Consider the following 20,497-nt stretch of genomic DNA (forward strand, 5'->3'; position numbering starts at 1 on the left):
AAGTCAGAAACCAGACATTCTTTGCTCTTAGGCTCTTTTCTTTCCTACTTTCTTTATCAAATTGGCCAAGTCACACTGGTTCTGTCTCTTGAATGACACTTAGACTTAACATCTTTGTTTATTTGCATTAATCCTGATCTTCATTGTTTCCTACCTGGACTATAGCAGAACTCTATTCCTAATCAGGTTTCTTATTTCCAGATTCTACACTCTGCTAACTTTCTTTCACAAACATAAATCTGATTCCGTCTTTTAGCATTTTTCAATGACACTCAACTGATTATTAAGAAAAAACCTGGCTGTCCAGCTTTTACTTCTGCCGCTCTGGCCATATAGCGGCAGTGTTGTCTTTTTAAAAAGTTTTTGAGACATAGTTGACATGCAGTAAAACACCCATACAATATGCGTGTGTATTTGAGTTTTGACAAATTAATGTATGAAACCAATATTTACTTAAGATATAGACCATCAAAGTCATCTTTTTAAAACATGAGTCATATTACCTTACTTGTTATCATTCTCAAAAGACTCTCATCATGTAGTGAAATTCAGTAAAATACTTGGAATAAATTTGACCACGAAGGTGAAAGAACTGTATTTTGACAACTATAAAGCACTGACAAAATATTAAGAAAGCCACAAATAACTGGAAAGATATTTCATGCTCATACCTTGAAAGATTTAATATTGTAAAAATATCCACACTACCTAAAGCAATACATAAGTCCAGTGCAATCCTTAATGAAATCCCTAACAGCATTCTTCAAAGAAATAGAAAAGGCAACCCCAAAGTTTACACAAAGCTATAAAAGGCACCAAAGAGCCAAAGAAATTCGGATAGGAAACAAAACAAAGTAAAAAATGTAGGATTCATCCCATTCTAACTTACATAACTAAGTAGGTTGGATCTTATCCACTTCTGGCCTATTCTCCTATCCCTCTTCCACTTATTCACACGCTTCATGCTGGGTCTTTCCTCGTTGTCCCAAAACACCCTTGCCACTCTGCACAGTGCTTTCATGGCTTTACTGCTCACCTCTTTCAGATCTCTTCAATTGCTGGAAACTTAAAAAGTCCTCATAAATATAACTTGTGCTGTGGGAGCTTTCTTGTTTACCTTATTTAAAATAGCACCTATATCAGAGTCCATCCCCTTAAGTATAGCATCAGCTGACCCAGTTTTATGCATGTTTACTTATGTGCTTGCTAGAAAGTACAAAGACTTTGAATACCCTGTTCACTTCCATTTTCCCCAATATTGTGAATGGTATCTTAAACTAGGTTCTCAATTAATATTTGTTGAATAGAATGAAGATGAAATTTAATTACACAATATGACGCAAAAGACTCTGACCTTGCCTTTGCCTTAGTTTTCATTGATATTTTCTACGTGTCACTGTCCCTAAGTTTTGTACCACTTGCAATTCACTAAAGACAACACTATTCCCTTTAGCTCTGACCACATATTCTCTGTGTACCTGGACTGTCTTGCCTTGTCTACCTTTCAAAAACTTGCCCTTTCATAACTTTCCTTCCACTGTGAATGTTGTAGTTCCCCCCTTATCTGCAGTTTTACTTTCTGTGGTTTCAGTTACCTGTCATTAACTTCAGCGTGAAAATATTAAATGGAAAATAATATGAGTGTGGTGAAACCTCATGCTGTCAGGCTCTATCCTCCCTGAGCTATGACAGACATGCCTCTGTGAAGTGTAACACCGTAGGTACTACCCACCCATTTGTCACTCAGCAGTTGTCTTGGTTATCAAGCCCACTGTTGCAGTGTCACGGTGCTGGCTCGAGTGATCTTCACTTTACTTGGTAATGATCCCAAACAAAATAGTCATGCTGAAATTGAGTTACAACCAAGAGCGGCTGTAGAGTGCTTCCTTTAAATTAAAAAGTGAGCCCTTAGTAGGAAAGAAAAAGTCCTATACTGAAGGTGCTAAGATGCACAATGCAATAAGTGATTTTGAGAAGGATGCCATATTCACATAATTTTTATTAAATATATTGATATAGTTGTTCTATTTTATTATTATTGTTAATCTGTTATGAAACTAATTTATAAATTACTTTTTATCGTAGGTATATGTATGTAGGAAACATCATAGGATAAATAGGATTTGGTACTATCTGCTATTTCTGGCCTCCAGTGGTGGTCTTGGGATGTATTCCAGGGATAAGAGTCCAATGCTGTTTCTTGCAGACAGTCAGTGGGCTTAGATCTCGCTTGCTCTTTGCTTCTTCCTTTGCACATGCTTCTTACTCATATTTCAGCGCACGCGTTTTCTACCAGCACTCTAGCTGTCACATGATGCTACGTATGTGTTATCAACAGCTACTCAGTTCATTGTAATAAATATTTGATAAAAGGAAATGACAGGAAATAAAAGAGGACAGGGAAAAATTATTTAAGAGGGGAGGGAGAAAATGGAAAGGTAGAAACAAGTATAATAGATATTTGAATAGTGAAATATTAAGATTTGAATTCATTTCTTCAGATGTAGAGTCCAAGGTCTGAGGCGAATAATCTAGTTAATTCATTTCTATACTCAATTATTAAATCTAAGTGTTATTTAGATCTAAGATTTCCAAATTCTTGCTTTTTTGTTGTGTAGTGTGTGTGTGTGTGTTTAAGGGAAAGAAAGAAGGTATATTTCTAAGTAGAGGTTTGAATGAAACCTCTGAACATTTTAAATACTAACAGAAGGCAGCATACATGCTCACCACATGTACACATCCATGTGATATAGATTGCACATGTGATTTATTTCCTAATGTTTCATTTGAAGTTAGGAAACATATCCATGCTATAGACATGCGTGTAACTATTTTGTGTGTCACCTAATGAAACCCGAGTGTGCCCTCATTTCAGCATGGGTCCTTCCTTAATCAATCTTTCTGTCTGAATCCGAGACCAAGAAAAGTATGGGAGAAACTTAAGGGACAGTTGTATGAATCACATTTTATACTTTTTATATTTTAGGATGCTTTGGTATCTCTGGGGCCTTCAGAAATACCTAACTCTTAGACAAAACAAATACCATCCTTGTGAGTATGCTTTACACGTCCATACCCTTTTACCTAAGCCCTAACTCCAGCCACCTCCTTTGTTTTGTTATTTTGCCATATTGAGAATTGAATACAGCCTTCACACTATGCTACACCTCCGGCCCATTTTTATTTTACTTATTTATTTTATTTTTATTTCAAAGCATGGCTAGGCTAATTCTTATATTATCTAGACTGGACTCAAACCCATAGTCCTACTGCTTCAGCTTAACACGTTCACCTCCTTTATGTAGCTCTCAGACACAAGCCAAGGTTTCCTTCCTCTGAAACTCTTCAGGGTCAGGTTCTAGACAATAAGAGACCACTGCTACAGTCCAGAACAGCTCTCACATGCTAAACTTGTTCAAACTTGCTGGCTGCCTCTTCTGTTGCTTCCCAGGGAAATCACAGTGTAGGCTCTTGGAGCCCTGCTTTCTACTGTGCACCTTCTTCCTGCAGGAACCTGGGCTTCCTGAGAGCTCCTTGTATGCTAGTTCTCTCCTGTTGGGAGAACTGTTAGCAATAAAACTTTTTAAAATGGTGTTGGCCCCGGCAGGTCATCACTCATGCATTTCTTAAATTAAATCCTGGGTACGATCAAGACAATGGATCAATATACTTAAAACAAGGGCTAGTAATGCATCTTTGAATAATATGATTAACTTTATCAGTATTCTGCATGTCCCTTTCCTTAAGAATTGGCCTGTAATAGTAATCAAACCCAGAGAACAAATCAAGAATTGTTCATAATATTAATCACACAAGAATGCAGGGAGCTGTGAGGAAAAGAAATGGAAGAATTCCCTGGGAAATGTGGCAATATGTGTTCACATCATTCTCTGGAACAATACTTTGTATAAAAATCCATTTAACTTGTTTTCAGCCATCATATTTGTTTTCCTGAATCATAAAATTCCCATTATGAAATAAACTGTGACATCTACTTGATTAGTCTGGTCATAAATCTGAACAGCACGATACATGCTTTAAACTGCAGTTTTTCAGGCCACAATTATAGATTCTGCTATTTTCTTTGCCTACTGTAGTAATTAGATATTAATTCAAAGCACTGCCGATAGTTGGCATATTTTAATGCATATAAAAGACTTATTGGTTTAAAACTATTGACACAAAATTTTTGAGAATTCAGCGGCAATACAGTATTAATTTTATTGATTAACTTTGAGTTCTATTTTAAAGCAACCAAAACTACTCATAGTTTTGACTTATAAAGTGATATACTCGCATTTATATGTGGCTTTTTCTGAGCCATTTCATGAATGTGAAGTATCTGTATAAAGTAGTTGTATTATTTAGATATGTTTTCAAAGGGAGCATTGTATTCTAAAATAAAAACTTTGTGATACAGATTTTCCTTGAACCAGCACATTTATGCAAATTTGATGAAGTAAAAAATAAATATTCATCAATAGCTGGATGTTTAACAGGCTGCAGGGATAGGATGCTCTTTGGGCACTAGTTCAGAGATGCAGGTCTACGAGTTAGTACTTTGTGACTGGCTTGGTCTTGTTACTGAAGGAAAGGGATCTTGCTGTTGACCATGTTCACAATGAAATCTACTTTGCATTTCAGCTTTGTCTCTACTTAGTTAATAGTGAACTTGGTCGATTACTTGACCTCAAAAATGCTTAGTCTCCTCATGTGTAAAGGGAAAATTTTAAAATCTGAAGTCTTTTTGACTATTAACCTAACAAAGGCATAGAGTTAAGGACTTTCATAAGATAAATATCTAGATCATATGTATCATATGATAAAGTATCTATATTATTTACTATATGGTTTAAACACATTAATTCACTAAGTCATTCATTGCCTTATCATTCAACAAGCATTTACTAAGTATGTATTAGAGAAAAAAAATCGAAATCTCCCAGATGACCTCTCTACCTCCCCATCAGAAGTTTAGCAAAGAAATACCACTTAAAACTTTGCTGTGGCCCATTTTTTCCCCTCATTCTGGCTTATCAAATAAACACAAGGAAAATTTCTTGTGTAACTAGTTAACTTGGGAGATTAGAAAAGTTTTCCATTTTTAACTGATGTCCAATGGTATCTTTTAGTTCTTATGGCTCATGTTAATTACCTTGAAAAATATATAGCCATGAAAAAAATAATGAGTAAATATGTGAAAACTTTATTTTACATAGAATTGTTTATAAGTTTGAGATGCCATAAAGAAGGATAAACTTGAGGCATTCCTAGGAAAATGGATGCACCTTGAGGCCGTGATGTTAAGTGAAGTAACTCAGACACACATGCTTAAATATTGCGTGATATTTCTTATATGAGACACACAAAGTATGCATAAATTAAAAAGCAGAATAAAAAAAATAGATAAGAAGAAACACCAAATGGATGTTTTGTAAATGGGAAGAAGACCAAGAAGTGAAGGGAAGGGAGCTGCTGGGAAAGGGAAGGGGATTTAAAAAGAATTGAGACATTTTAGGTACACCTGCCAACTTCCCACCATGGCTGTCATCATTATGTACTGCAGACATGGACTAGCAAAAATAAAAAACTGGGTAAATAAGGGATTGAAAGATGCCTGAATGGAATACAAGTTAAATGAGTAGGTATTTTATTGAAATTTCAAAAGCAGATTAAATCCTAAGATTATGAAATGATGTGGAGGAGCTGATTATCACAGAGCCTATCAGTATGAATCTAATGACCATGCCTAAGATGATGATAGGTTTGCCTTCCCCTCTGTGGCAGGCCCACCTGTGTTTCATTGACAGCTGGTGGTCAACTTGTGAGACCCAGCTGAACTGAACCAGTATGGTGCTGGATGTAGGAGGCCCACCTGAGGATTGTTGCCAGCAGCATAAGAGACAGAGGTGGAGAAGAAGAGCAGCTGTTGGGAAACTGTAGGGAGCTATTGGTCCTCCTGGAGGAGTTTGTCAGGGTAGCTTTCCTAATGAACTCAGCTGTTCACCTCATTGAAGGAGCTCGGGACATTGTTGTCACTGACAATGGCTATGGTTTACTTTGGGGAGCTCTGGTCCTCACTTTGAGCATCGCTTCCTAGCTCTAGAGGGTAAGAGGGTGCACTGTTCAGCCTCCTGGAGAAGCTTGTTGTGCTGGCTTTCCCACTGAGAACTTGGCTGTCCTCATTGTTGGAGGAGCTCAGGACCTCATTGTTGCTGAGGATGGCTGTGGTACTTTTCGGGGGAACTCTGGTTCTTACTTGGAGCATTGCTTCCTGGCTCCAATGCAGATCCCTCAGCCTGCTAGCACAGATCCTTTATCCTGCTGGCACAGACTTTCTAGCTTCCACCACTGACTTTTGGGCCTTCCCAGTGCAAATACCTGAAACAGTCTGGAATGAGACATTGTTGTGGCCTCTTGGCCTCCAGGTAGACTTGTGGAAGGCATTGTTATGGGCTCTCGGTCTTCAGCTGGACTCATGCAGGACATTATTGTGGGACCCAGGCCCTCAGCTGAATTCTCTGGTCTTTAGTGTGTGTACAGATTTCCTGCACTCTTTTTATGTATGACACTTTGGGTGACTATTACAAAAGAATTCTCTAAAGTATGTGTCCTGTGTTATTCCCCTTGCAAAACCCCAAACTACACCACCACGTCAACCCAAAATCTGTTTGCAGGCATAACTGTCTAACCAATGTATAGAGCTGCCAAGGAAACTAATAAAAGTCTTCTTGTGAACCAAAAACACAGAACGTCAGAAACTCCATTTTCAGTCTCCAAGAAGAGATAACCCTTAGCCATTTTCTCTAATGATTAGAAATCAAAGTTGAAATGACAGTGTCAATGCTTTGGTTTTCCATTCTTCTAGTACTTGTTTTTCCATCACATTCCTTGGCTGTTTACACACACACACACACACACACACACACACACACACACACACACACACGCAGGAGATACCAGGTGTAAATCAGAATGACCTCAGTCTTGCTGATTAAGGGATGACAAAGTTCTGTAGCAGAACGTCCTGCAAAAAGAAATCTAAGCAAATAGGCTGACTAGATATTCACTGTGCTCCCAAATCCTGATTATCAGGACAAGAACTAGAATAGCTTATGCACAAGCAGGTTCAATTAACCCTAATTAGCTCAGAGTCAGGCTACAAAAGACTTAATTAGCAGTTATTAGGTGCTGCTCAGAAAAGGAGCATAAATAATGGTTGGTAGCAAGCTGTGTTTAAGAGTCTCCTAGGTGAGTGGCATCAAATTAAAAAATAAAAGGTGAAATCAATGTTCCTCCATTGAGAATTAAATATAAAACAATCATGTGAATCTTGTCTTAAATTCCATTTATTCAGGGGCTGGGGATTTAGCTCAGTGGCAAAAGCGCCTGCCTGGCAAGCGCAAAGTCCTGAGTTCGGTTCCCGGTACCGGAGAAAAACCAAAAAAAAAAAAAAAAATTCCATTTATTCAAAATAAGTCAGTGATTTTTTTTTTTTTTTTTTTTTTTTTCTGGACAACTCAGACGTTTCAGGAGAGATATTTGCAAGTTAAATCTAACAGTATGATGGTCAGAATCAGTTGCAAAGAGAAGAATGTCTGCTAGTGGGATGGCGAGTGGCCAGCACGGTCCAAAGGAATGAAGGTTTTCCCTGAGCATTTCAGGAGGCAGCCTGAGAGGTTCTCCTGCTGAGGCGACCGCAGGAAGAGATAGTGCTGTGCAGCGAGCAGGGAAGCTGAGCTACGACGAACCGGAAGCAAGGCAGTGACTCAGGCTATCTCTGAATGGTCCAAGCCTAAATTCTGGCTGCACATCCGATTCAGTTGAGCCCGCTTTAGTCCAGCACGAATCCTTCCTTTTTTCTCGTCCTGCTTATTTACTGGGAACTGCAAGCTAAAGGCTTTTAATATATAGTATGCTCTTAATCAAGAACGAAGTCTCTCTTTCTTTCTTTGACATTTTCTTAGAATAAGTATGACTCTCAGAGAAGTAGATTATAATATTTTTATATTTATAATTTTAAGTTTTTCAATATCCTGCACTAAACACAGGGACTTGATGTGAAACCAAGAATTTATTTTAGATCACTACGGGGTTCTTATGTCTTAATGCATGTTTCATTATCTCTATTTAACGTAACTATAAATATTATCACTCATAAAATTACTCAGCCTTGGCATATTTTATTTCATAGAGGAACATGGTAGGTTTATGTAAATACAGAAAAGCTCTCCTGTTAAAGTCTTCTTTAATCAATCATTAATTTCATATAACTACCTTCTTCTTTAAAAACATAATGCCAATTTAGGAAAAATGGAGGTGCATGACTTTTATATTGCTGTGTAACAAATTACTGCAAACTTAGCTGCTTAAAACAGTACCCGTTTATTAGCTGACAGCTCTATGGCTCAGAAGCCCAGTTTCACTAAGCTCTCAAAGGGTCAAATTTATGATGTTGCTCATGCTGGATTCTTATCTGCAGGTTCTGAACAACTTTCTTTTTTCTTTCTTTCTTTCTCTCTTTCTTTTTCTTTCTTTCTTTCTTTCTTTCTTTCTTTCTTTCTTTCTTTCTTTCTTTCTCTTGAGACAGGGTCTTGCTATATAGTTGAGGCTGGCCTTGAGTTCACTGTGTAGCCTAGTCCAGCCTTGAACTCCCAGTGATTCTCCTGCCTCTGCTTCTCAAGGGCTGAAACTACAGATGAGTGCCACCATGCCCGGCAAAAGTCCTTTTTCAAGATTATTCTTATTATTCCTAGCATCCACTTCCTTGTAGCTATAAAACTGATGTCCTTTTTCTTTGCTCCTTATTAGAGGAGAGCTTCTATATGCTTCCAGAGGCTGCCTACCTCCCTCCTTGCCTGAGGCCCCCCAACTGCCCCTCATTCTTTGAATATTTTCACTTCTGTTTCCATCCATATAAAACTCACTTCTTTTTTAAAAGTCCCATGCAATTTTCTTAGGCACATTTAGATGCTCTCCCTTGGATTACTCAAAGTCAACTGATTACTAGCTTTACCTCTAGAATATCATTTGCTGTACAACATAATCTCAGACATGCTAGTTTACCTTAGCCATAGCACTACGGATTAGGGTTTAACCTTCTCCACTTGGAGCCCTGCTAAGGGCAAAGTGGGGTCAATAGCCACAGAGCAGGAGCAGGAGAGAGAAGGTGGAGGGTTATAGGGGTGTTAGAGCTCAGGAAAACAGTGGCTGAGGACATATCCTGAGGATGCAGGGAAGCATCAGGAGGGAGAACTACCCTTGAACTGATACACCAAGCCTCTAGCCATGATTTCTGTCCCTTTGGACTATATTTAAAAACACAAATACGTAAGATAAAATTATTCAGAATTTCCAGACAGCAATTACAAAATATTCAACCTCAGTGGGGCACTCCTTTTTCAGGGTGGGTCCTTTGAAAGTTCTTCAGTGGCATACACATGAAGCTGACCCTGGAAATAAGCACTAAGTGTTTGGTATTATTTGTTTTGTACTATTATTTTGTAGTATTATTTATTATTATTATTATGATGATGATGAAGTATTATTATTTTGGTATTATTTGTTTTTTGATATTTTGTAGACACCAGATATAGTAGGCAAAATGCCTAGTTGATTCTAAATACCGGCTGTATTCTTGTGTTATACAGACTGACCTGACCTGACATAGACTCTCAGCCTACATTCAATGAGACTACAGTATTCCAAAAAAGTAAGATTTGCAACTCCACGCCCTCCCTGTGAGAGGATTTCTTCTTATGGTAGAAGTAAATTTTTTTATTTTAAAGAGAAAAAGTAGCAAAATAACAACAATGAAGACAAAAACAAAACAATACAAAAGCAAAATTGATACAGGATTTCAAAACAAAATGATAGAAATTAACAATTGTTGTTATATTACTTATTGTATAGAAGTAACATTGACATTTTAGGTGATATATACAACATTTTCTATGGTGTGTAATATATGCATACTTAAAGTTTTCTTACTTTTTCTGTTGCTTTGGGTATAGTCAAGACTCCCAAATTAGAAATCTGGCTCATTTCATTATCACTGAAATTAATTAAAAATAAATCAACTTAAAATGAATGTTCATTTGAATTTTTAGCTTACCACATAAATAATTTAAATTTAATTTTATTACAAAATAAGTTATAAAAATTGCACACAGTTTTCTCATGTTTTTCTTCTCTGTGAAACCTACTGCTGATGTTATAGATTTAATCCCAAGGAAACTAATAAAGTGAATTGTTCACACAGTTACATATGATTTTCCTGTTATATACAATCCTCTCTGGGCACCCAGGGCTCAGTGACTGACTGATCAGTGAAGCCAGAGTGCTGTCTGATTTTAGTCTTTGAGTATTCAACTGTCTAAATTTCTGACAAGGCTGCTGAAAAAGAGAAGTGATGGCATGATAAAGCCACTCGAAAACTACACCGTATGCTTTGTTCTGTATGGAGGCAAATTCCCATCGCCTAGGAACAAAAACAGAAAAAAAAAATTGAAGCAACAAAATGCTTTAAAGAGGGGTGAGCTGAGGCAAAGATGATACAAAAACAAAAATGATACAGGTATCATTTGGAGTATCCGTTCAGAATTTCAGATTGGAGATGGTTATGGGCTCTTGGTTAATATAAAATGATGAATCAAAGTGCAATACTGACAGTAGTTAGTGTGTCTAATTATCTCCAGAGGGGGGTAGTAGGATGTCCGCATTCCAGCTGTTAAGCAGCTGTAAACCTCTCTGGGCTGTCATTTGAATTTTCAGAGTGCAACAAGAGACCTCAGTTTTGCCAGGGGACAGTGGAATCAATGCAGAGCCAATCCAGCCCTATTCCTCAGGTGCTGGGGGACTTGCTAAAGTGAATCTGATCATTTTTTCCAGCACATGGTTGTATTCTAAAACACAAAGAACTTGTCCTGATACCTCAGAGACTTCCAAACAAAGTAAGCAGATTCTGATTCCAATACTCCTGAGGTGGTTGATCAACACCATTATATCTAATTCTGACATTTGTAAAGTATTTTATATGCGGAAAGCATAATGCCAAGACAGCCTCATGCGGTGGTTAACAGCTAGATTTCTCCAGCTGTGTGTCCTGTGACAAGTAGCCTAATGTCTCAAAGTAACAAGGTTCTCATGTGTGTCATGACAAGAATAACCATCTGGAGAGGGCTTGCTATATTTTGTAAACAGGCCCCAAAAGAAGAATGCAGTAGAAATAGCTTACTTGTGAGTTTACTCCAGGAAATACACTGAAAAGGAAGCAGAGGGAGGGTAAGGAAGGCAGCAGTGAAGAAGAGGCTAGGAAGTGAATCACCACGGTGACACCAGCAGCACAGGTAGTGTCTCAGAATGTGGCTGCTGTTTAACCTGTATTCACACCACCAGGAGAGATATTGCATAGAAAGGAGCACCAGCAGAATTAGATCCCCTGTAGATGGGGCCAGCAGTCTGGTCAATCTAACAAGCTTCCAGGTGATTTTGAGACCAGTGTAGGGCACCTAACTTAGAGTCATCTCACCAGAGGAGAAAAAGGAGCTGGGATACTTATGTACCATCTCCAGGCAGTCACTACTGAGGGTAAGCTGGGGAGGAATTTTAGACATAAATATTAATTCCCCTGCACTTTGGCCTGAGGTACTGCTCTAAGGCAGAAGAGATTCCAGAGCAATCCCTTGGTAAAGAAATATCATTCCTAGCAGCTTGAAGTCCAGGAGCTATATGATGGCCAGCCCCACAGGCATAGATGGAATACCTGTAGCTGCTCCGAGGTATGTCTTAAAGATTGAGATAATGCACCAAAACGTATTATAAAATGACTGGTAAAAAATGCACTGTGGATCAAAATCTAAGGATAATACCCAGGCCAACAAGCTGTGGTCCTGCCCTCAGAAAGCAGGCTGTTTACAAAGAAGATGAGGACACAGACGCATAAACAGAATCTAAGGCAGGATACAGGGAATGACGGAAGTGACAGATGACATCTGATTTCAGGAGGAGGAAAGTCATCGCGAGTTGATAGTATCTGGGATAGAAGAAGAGGCTTTTGCTAGGCTGGGATGAAACAAGAAAGCAGTTTCACTGTGGGCAAGAGCACAAAATTGTCTCTGCATTAGCTGCTTTGTCATCACTGGAGCACAAGTGCCTACTGGATCTAAACTGCCCAATATCCTTAAACCTGCACTGCTGACCAATGCAATTGGTAAGGAATAAAAATTAATGTTCTCCTGCCATGTCACAGCTCCAGTAAACTTACCATGTTTTCCAGGAAAGAGTCAAGGCCTTAAAATCATAAAATCATGTTCCAAATAATCCTATAGATATGGCACTTTCTTGGAATGGTATGGAAATGAGAGGGTGCTGAATTAATCTGTGTAAGTAGCATTATCACCGTTATAGCATAAGGTTTATAGCTTTACACCAAACTGTCAATATACCTTTTAACAAACTTGCACAAGGATGAAAACCACAACTGAGAAGAAGGGTAGAGTGGAGAGAGGAAATCAGGAAATGAGTTGCCTAGCATGGGTGCAGGATTCTGAAGTGTTTGAAGATTTTGTTGCTGGGGAACCAGATCTCCAGCAAATACATGCCTTGTCTCTAGCTACTCTGCTTCCCAGATTTGCTTTCCCCCCAGCCCTGCCACCTAAGTTTCAGTTCCTCCTCATGGAGGCTGAATTTCCCTGTGTCTCTCGTGCCTGCTTCTTTTCTCCTATCTTCAGTTCAGTGGAAAATAGTCCAGCACCAATCATCTATCAGGGCTTTCCTGTCTTTTTCCTGAATCTTCGAGAATACTAATGAGAATAAGCCTAGGGGATCAGAGAGAGTGTTAACAATGAGGTGCATAAGCAGTGAAGAACCTTAAGCCAGCGTGCGGAGAGAGCTAGGGAGATACGCCGGCCAGCCTGGCGCTGCTCACACTACACCAAACATCCTCAAATGAGGGCGCCTCATGTCAGAGTTCTCTACTTTACAAAGGCCCCAGAGCACTACACATTCAGTAAAAACCGTACTTTGATTTTTGATGCTTTCCTAGGCTAGTGATTATGTGGTGCAATTCTCTCATGCCTCTAGATAACAGCAGTGAGCTGCAGCACTCGATCTGTGACACTATCCTGAAAGGTAATAACTGAGCTTCGGTGTGGACTGTGTTACTAAGCTATGAAGTTCAGCAGGTTAGAAGCAGTAAATGAGTTTTGAGCTCATATATTCAGCTTACAACAGTTTATCAGGATGTATCCCCATATAAGTCGAGGATCATCTATATTTTCCAGCATGTTGTGGAAAATAGCACATGTATTTTCATAATGCGAAATCTATCACAGTGTGATTAAATAGTTGGCGATCCTGGACAAGATGACTTTTTCAAATCCATAAGTGTTAAAATATTTAGTGCTGATAAATCTCCCAGTGTGGGTTTGCTAGACCTGAGGTATTACACAGTATATTCTGATACTTTTTGGTAGTTGGGCTTGTTCATGCCATATGAACCAAATTCTCCAAACTGTGAACCACTCTTGTGTCACACACTAAGAAAACAAATTCTATGATTAGCTCAGAAGACATTGTAAAATACTTTCACTATTAATGCAAGATTAACTGTTCTGCCAAGAAATTTTGTAAGTATGCATAAAGCATATAAATGTCAATGGCTTGCCACAAATACTCATCTTTAAGGTGATTTGGTATTTCATGAAAACATGAATATTTGCCCATGACTTTGTAATTTTTTCCCAATGTTTCTTCTAGAGGAGGACTGTACCATAAGTAAAACACTGGGGTGTTAGGAGTATTTGCTATTTAAGTAAAGATAAAAAACAAACCAAGAGTAGTAAATCTGGCAGTGACTGTAGTTCTATTACAGGATTAAAATTAGTGCAAGTCCATGGCAGAGTTCAAGATATGCTACCTCCAGGTACAATACCTTGGGGATCATTCTCCTATCTCCCACATTTCTGGGTTGAAACTAGTCATAAATGAGTTTTCTGACCTACCCCTACCGAAAGGAGTCATAAGAACCATGTGACAGGTGTCCTGCCCTCTACCTGGAAGAAATGAATGAAGACACAGAGATGCTAAGAGGACCCTAAACAGACAGAACTTGTCAATTTCTCCCCAGTTTATTGCCAGTACACTGCACTCTCCTTTTGTCCAATCATACCTCTGCATTACTGTGCTTTACTCAGTGAATCTAAGTATAAAACATACATAGGTTTTCTTGGGTCTTTGGGACATGTGGAACAAAACTGGTTATACAAATTTGTTATGCTTTTCTTTTTTTAATCTGCCTTTAGCTATAGGACTTTGAGCCTTTAACCTTGTGATAAGTAAAAAAAAAACTTTTTTCTCCTTTACATTCCTAAAGAATTTAACCCATTGTACAGATTGAGTGGAATTTGAGAATAAAATGTAGAACTCAACAGACAAATCAGAGATTAAGAATGGTGCCATTATTGTCTGTCATCAATCTGTAATTATCTGGATCTGGGAGACAAAATGCAGTATCTTTGAAGCATACAATGCATTTTCTCCATTCACCAACTTAATAAACATTTATTGAAGAATTTCTAATATATGAAGCTAGGTATTATGGAAATGTAAAAGGGAATTAGCAGATGACATTATCTTGGAAGTTATGACTCAGTTGGATGAGATGACTCTACTATATACACTATATGACAATGGTAAGTATTATATAAAGGTATGTATTCAGCAATCTTTATAGTGAAGAGTGCAAGTGTGGAGTGAAAGCAAATGTTAGTATAAATATGATTATTCAGGATCATGAATTTGACACATCATAAGCTACAGTGTGCTAACTAGATGGATTTACCATTGTCACAGTGAAAGGCCCCAAGTGAGACATGTAATGTTTATCTCCCTGGCTGTCTGAGAAAGCTCTTGTAGTGTCAGTTAGGTGCTACAAGTCTTCGAGACGATGTAAGCAGTTCATGTCAACATTCTGTGATGTTACTCAGGCTGCATTAGGAACTGATCTGCTTAATGTACAGTGTAACTTCCGTTATAAAATTTTAAACAGGGTACAAATTTTATCTTTTTTGCTTTCATGGACACTCATAAAAATGTTCCCTGTGCTGTTAATGAAATTTCTAACTCGAATGAAGTATGTAATAAGCAACACTGCCTGCCATGCAAATTTAGTTTTTATACTTACAATAGGAGCACTTAGAGTCCACATTTAGACAACACTAATGTGCTAGTAAAGCTAGCCAAAGAATATGAGTTATATACAGAACTCACCCTTCTCCTTTAACTCTATTTTGTTATATTTCATCATGAAGATGAACGTGGCAGTTGGAACTAATGTTGCCTGGATGTTCAGTGGAGCTGGAGGTCCAGGGTGGCTTCCTCATTCAAATGTTTGGTGCCTCACATTTGATGCCTGAAATAGCTCGGTTGGTTGGGTACCATATAGTTTTTTTAAATGGCTACCCATTTGTGGTTTTCTTACAGCATGGAATTCTCAAAGTAGATTTTTTAACATGGTAACTGGCTTTCCCTAAAACACATGCTCTAAGAGACCACTGAAGAAACTACCTGGTCTTTTATGACCTATTCTGTAAAGGAGCACAATTTTACTGTGCTTATTATGAACCATAGTTCATTGGTGACCATGAGGTGTCCATGTTTAGGGACTAATGACTACATGCATAGTGTATACCTTATTACAATATGATGATGCCTGCTTCTCATAGGCCTTCATTATATCCGCATCAAACAGATTGTCAATAAGAACTAACAATCTACTTTCAACAGAGTACCTAGAATAATAATCTTAATTTTTCATCAGCATTTATCAAGAAGTGTAATAAATTATTTACTTAATGAATAGCCCATTATTTACTGTGCACCAGAGCCTGTGACAGATTCTTGTAAATTCTGGTAGATAAGCTGGGTGGATATGGCAGGACACTGAATCTCAGAAAACTTGATTAGAGGTAATTTTGACCTAGGAGAAATGTAACTCCCAATCTGTTAGTCACCAAAAGCGCTGAGTTTGTGGTCAAACATCAAGGAATGAAGTTGGGAAGCAGAGGAAGAAGTTAAGAAAGTGTTATTGGAAAGAGGAACAGCTCCTGGATTTCCAGGAGGAGTCCCAAGTGGGGTGGCCACCAAGGTCTTTTGTTAAAGGTAATTTATACAGAAAAGTCACAATGTGAGTACAACATGGGTCAAATTTCAATCAGTCTATAGGATTACAAGTATAGCTGCTTGGCTAATATTGATCCAGTAGGGGAATGAGTCACACAGCAAGGGCACGTGGAAAGAACGAAGGCCATTTTTGGGAAGGGCTGGGTTCAGATGCTTTAGTCACACACCCAAGGCAACTGATGTGTATCTGGACTTCCTGGACCTAGTGGTGCTAATTACAAAATAATTCCAACTTCCTGTTTATCCCTAGGGAGGCATGCAGGCCTGGCCATTGCATCTTCATCCTGAGGCCTGACCTTCTGCAGCTGTGTCTCCAGCTACCTTCTGATGTGTTTTTTTATTTTTTATTTTAAAAGTAGCAAGTGAGACACAGACAAACAAAAAAATAGAACAATAGCAGCATACCAGTATCACAAACATAAACAAACCAAAGCAAGAACATTTAAAGTGATACAGGGTTTCAAGACATAATAATACGAAATAACACTTGTTGTTATATTATATATCTCTATCCTCAACTATGTTGACCAGATTACTAGATGTAAGAATAGAATATTGTTCAAACCATTAAAGAGAATAAGAAAATAATTATTAGCTATAACATTAGAGATAATACAGAGTTTCACTAGACAAGATGGTAGGAATTCACCGTGGTAATTCCACTGCATATTGTTACCTTCAAATCAGCTGTCCAGATTACCAGACACAAGCATGCAAACTGATCAGAACATAAAAAATTTTAAGCATTAGCTATTCTTTTCAATATACCATCAGACATCAGCAATACAGTTATCACAGCTATTCATATATATATTTATATTTTGCCTGCCTTCTTTCTTTTTTCTTCTTTCCCTCATCCCATCGTTCCTTCCTTTGAGCAATTTCTTTCCCTTTTCTATCATCTATTGTAGGTTTTGAGTTTTACTTATTCTTTCAGGTTCCTACACCAAGGAGACAATATGATGTTTACACATGTGGGTCCAATTTATTTCACTTATGAGTATGGTCTCTAGTTGCATTTGTAGGTAAACGGATGCAACTGATATCTTTATTTTTTGTGCTGATTTTCTTGAGCACCCAGGCCCTCTCTGACTGTATATTAATTTCTGTCCAATTTAGCTGCCTATAATGGTTTGCTTTTCCAAAGTCTGCCGAGTCAGATCCCTATACAATGTAGTGCCACTGGGAATAGTTGCTGATAACAGGAACAAGACAGAAAGAAACAGACAATATTTGGATTGAGTTTTTATAAGTAAGACTTAAGGTGTGTGTGATAATGTGCATTGAAATTTGACAATGAAAATTTGAGATGGATTTGTTATATTTAATTTTAAAAAATAACAATCACCTGAAAGGGTGGTTAGATCATCAGTGGGCCCCATCACTAGTTTCAGATTGGCTAAGCTTTGAATGGGGTCAAAGCAATTGGATGTCTATTGAATTCTCAAATCTTCTTAACACTGCTGATAAGGAAACCATACTTTGAGAAACACTGCTAAATTGTGTTAAAAAAAGAAAGCAAAACAAAACAAAAAAAAACAGAACCAGAGAGAAGTTAAAGCAGATATATATTTTATTTTAAAACTATTACCAGTAGGGGATGACAGACATCAGTGTAGAACTCGGCTTAATTCCAAATACAATCAGGCTAAGTGGGGATTTATACCTGTTGAGGTCGGGGGCTGAAGGGGTATTTTCAAGAGTAAGATCCCCAAGGAAAAGAAAGTGCACAGAGCTCACATCAGCACCAACAGCAGGCAAGTGTCTTTATTGTTCGGCCTGTATATACTGGTTGTTATCAAGCTTACATTCTTGAGTGACACATATCTGTGTAGCACATGCGTGGTTGTCTATGTGAAGGCTGCTATATAAGTATATCCTGTTGTGTGCACGTGCAGACAGCAGGGTCACGTCCTCAAGGATCTTCAGATGCACTGTGCTGTGAAGCAATCTGCAGGGGCTCCCCATAATAACCATGAAGCACATTGGTGAGACCAGCACTGGTGGTAGGGGGAAATTGCTAAGAGCAGACTTCAAGTCTGGGGGGATTCTGGTCGATTGGACTTAAGATTCTTGCTGAAGGTGGCCTTTGATGATGAGGCATCACCTAGGAGATGAAAACAGGACTATATAAGGACTAACCCAGATTGCTCTGACTGGGGTTAGAGTTCAGGTGAGCCACGCTACAGTTTGGTCAAGCTAAGAATATTTGTTGATGGCTATCCCTGGGGTAGAAGAGTAGTTGAAAGTACAGATTCGAAGTCACACAAGACCTTGCAATGTGTCTTAGGCATGTTATTTTAATCTTTCTAGTTTAGTTTTCCTATCTTTATTATGTGTATAATTAGCAGTGTCTGTTTTATTGGAATATTATGTGGACTAAATGATACATATCAAGAGCTTAATAAATAATAATAATAATCCTATAGAGACATAGTCACATGCTCACATATATCTGAGGGGTTATTGTATGCTTTGTATTATGATACATCTCTTTTTTGATTTGCTGGTTTGGATTTCTGGTAGTGACCTTCCACACTACATAGCTACCTGCTCTAAGCTCTGAGCCTTTCCTTTCCCCTTTCATAGGGGAAGAAATATAATTTTCTGATTATTTTATATCTTGTACACAGTATAGAAAATCTAGCAACTAACTATTTAAAAAAATCCACAGACTCAAAATAATTCTTTCTGTTTTCAGGTTAAACTCCTCTTGGGGTTGGTCTTAAGAAGAATTAGATTTGCATTAGTTGAGCTTTACAGGCTGCCCCGATAATACCTGAAAAATCAACTTGTAATTATAAAATTGGGATGTTTAGAATTCAGAAGATATATATATTTCCCTCTTTCTCTGTGAGGTATAACAGTCAAATAGATGGGTGCATTAAAGTAAAAATAAAGTCCCAATTCACTGAACAAAATATGTGGTAAAAGTGCAGGACAATAGTTAAAAGCAGCAGCAGAAACAACAACAAAAACACCAATAATAAATAAATCACAGCATATTTCTTTTTTTTGTTTTTTTGTTTTTTTTTTTGGTTTTTCTCCAGTACTGGGAACCGAACTCACGACCTATATTTCTTGATTATCCATAAATGTCATAAACCTCACTGGAAATCCAGGATTTCTTTTCCAGTAGTGTGATCCTTGTGGGGCTGCTACAAGTGAACACAATGGAACTCTAATCTTGCTCTTCCTTTTCACAGTGTCCTTGTTTTAACCATTGGGCTACACTCAGTCCCTCTCTGTGCCTCAGTTTACCTGTCTATAGTGAATTAACATTCATCAACATGTTGTTTGTAGAACAGCAGTAAGTGAGATCCTTAATCAAAGAAGTTTTTAATCATAAAATACAAAAGTTCTAGAAACTGCAAGCCTACATTCTTCAGCTGAAGACACATATTAGTGTTTGACAGAATCTTAAAATGCCTTACGTGAGAAAATTAGTGTTTCCCAGTTATGCTAGACCATGGATATTTTCTAGCCACTGGATTTCAAGACCTACACTATTCTGAAGAATGTTGTTCTAAGATAGAATTGCTTCTCACTTAGTACCTGATAGAAGTCCATGAGCTGTCAATCAAGTATTCTTTTTCTAGCAAAATGATCTTTCAAGTTGAGGCAACATAAAGGTATTTCAAGACAAGAAAAAACTGAGGGACTTTCTTGTTAACACATCTGTGCTATAAGGCAGTCCTCAGGCTGAAAGAAAATAACACCAGATGTTAACTAATATATAGAAGAAAGGAAGAGCAGAGAAATGAAAAATATGTGGGTGAGTATAAAATCCTCCCTCTGTCTCATCTATATATTAGAATTTATTTTATCTTATTTTCTTAAAAGGTACCCATAAGATTGTCTGAAGCAATGGTTATAACACTATATTACTATGTTTACAGCATATATACATATAATATACCTTAAAACAGTAGTGCAGAGGAGGGAATGGAGCTATAGCTTACAAGAATGAGGTCAGTATTAATCTGATGTTGATTGTAATAAATTCAAAGCATATACTGTAATCCCTCATGCAAACCACTCTGAAAATTAAATCAAAGAACACCTAAAATCTCAAGGAAGTGATTAAAATGGCTGAATGAAAACGATTGATTTAGCACAAAAGAAAGCTCTAAAGGAGAAACAGTAGAATGTCAAAAATCACATGAGAAAACAAGTAACAAAATGAGAAATATCATCAGCCATATTAATAATTACATCAAATATAAATACAGTAAAGATCCCAACCAAAAGACCCATTTTATCAGACTAAATTTTAAAAAGCAAGATATAATAAAATGCTTTGTATGACAGATAT

This window comes from Chinchilla lanigera, unplaced genomic scaffold (assembly GCF_000276665.1).
Source record: "Chinchilla lanigera isolate Chin_1 unplaced genomic scaffold, ChiLan1.0 scaffold00062, whole genome shotgun sequence".
In the NCBI taxonomy this organism is placed as follows: Eukaryota; Metazoa; Chordata; class Mammalia; order Rodentia; family Chinchillidae; genus Chinchilla; species Chinchilla lanigera.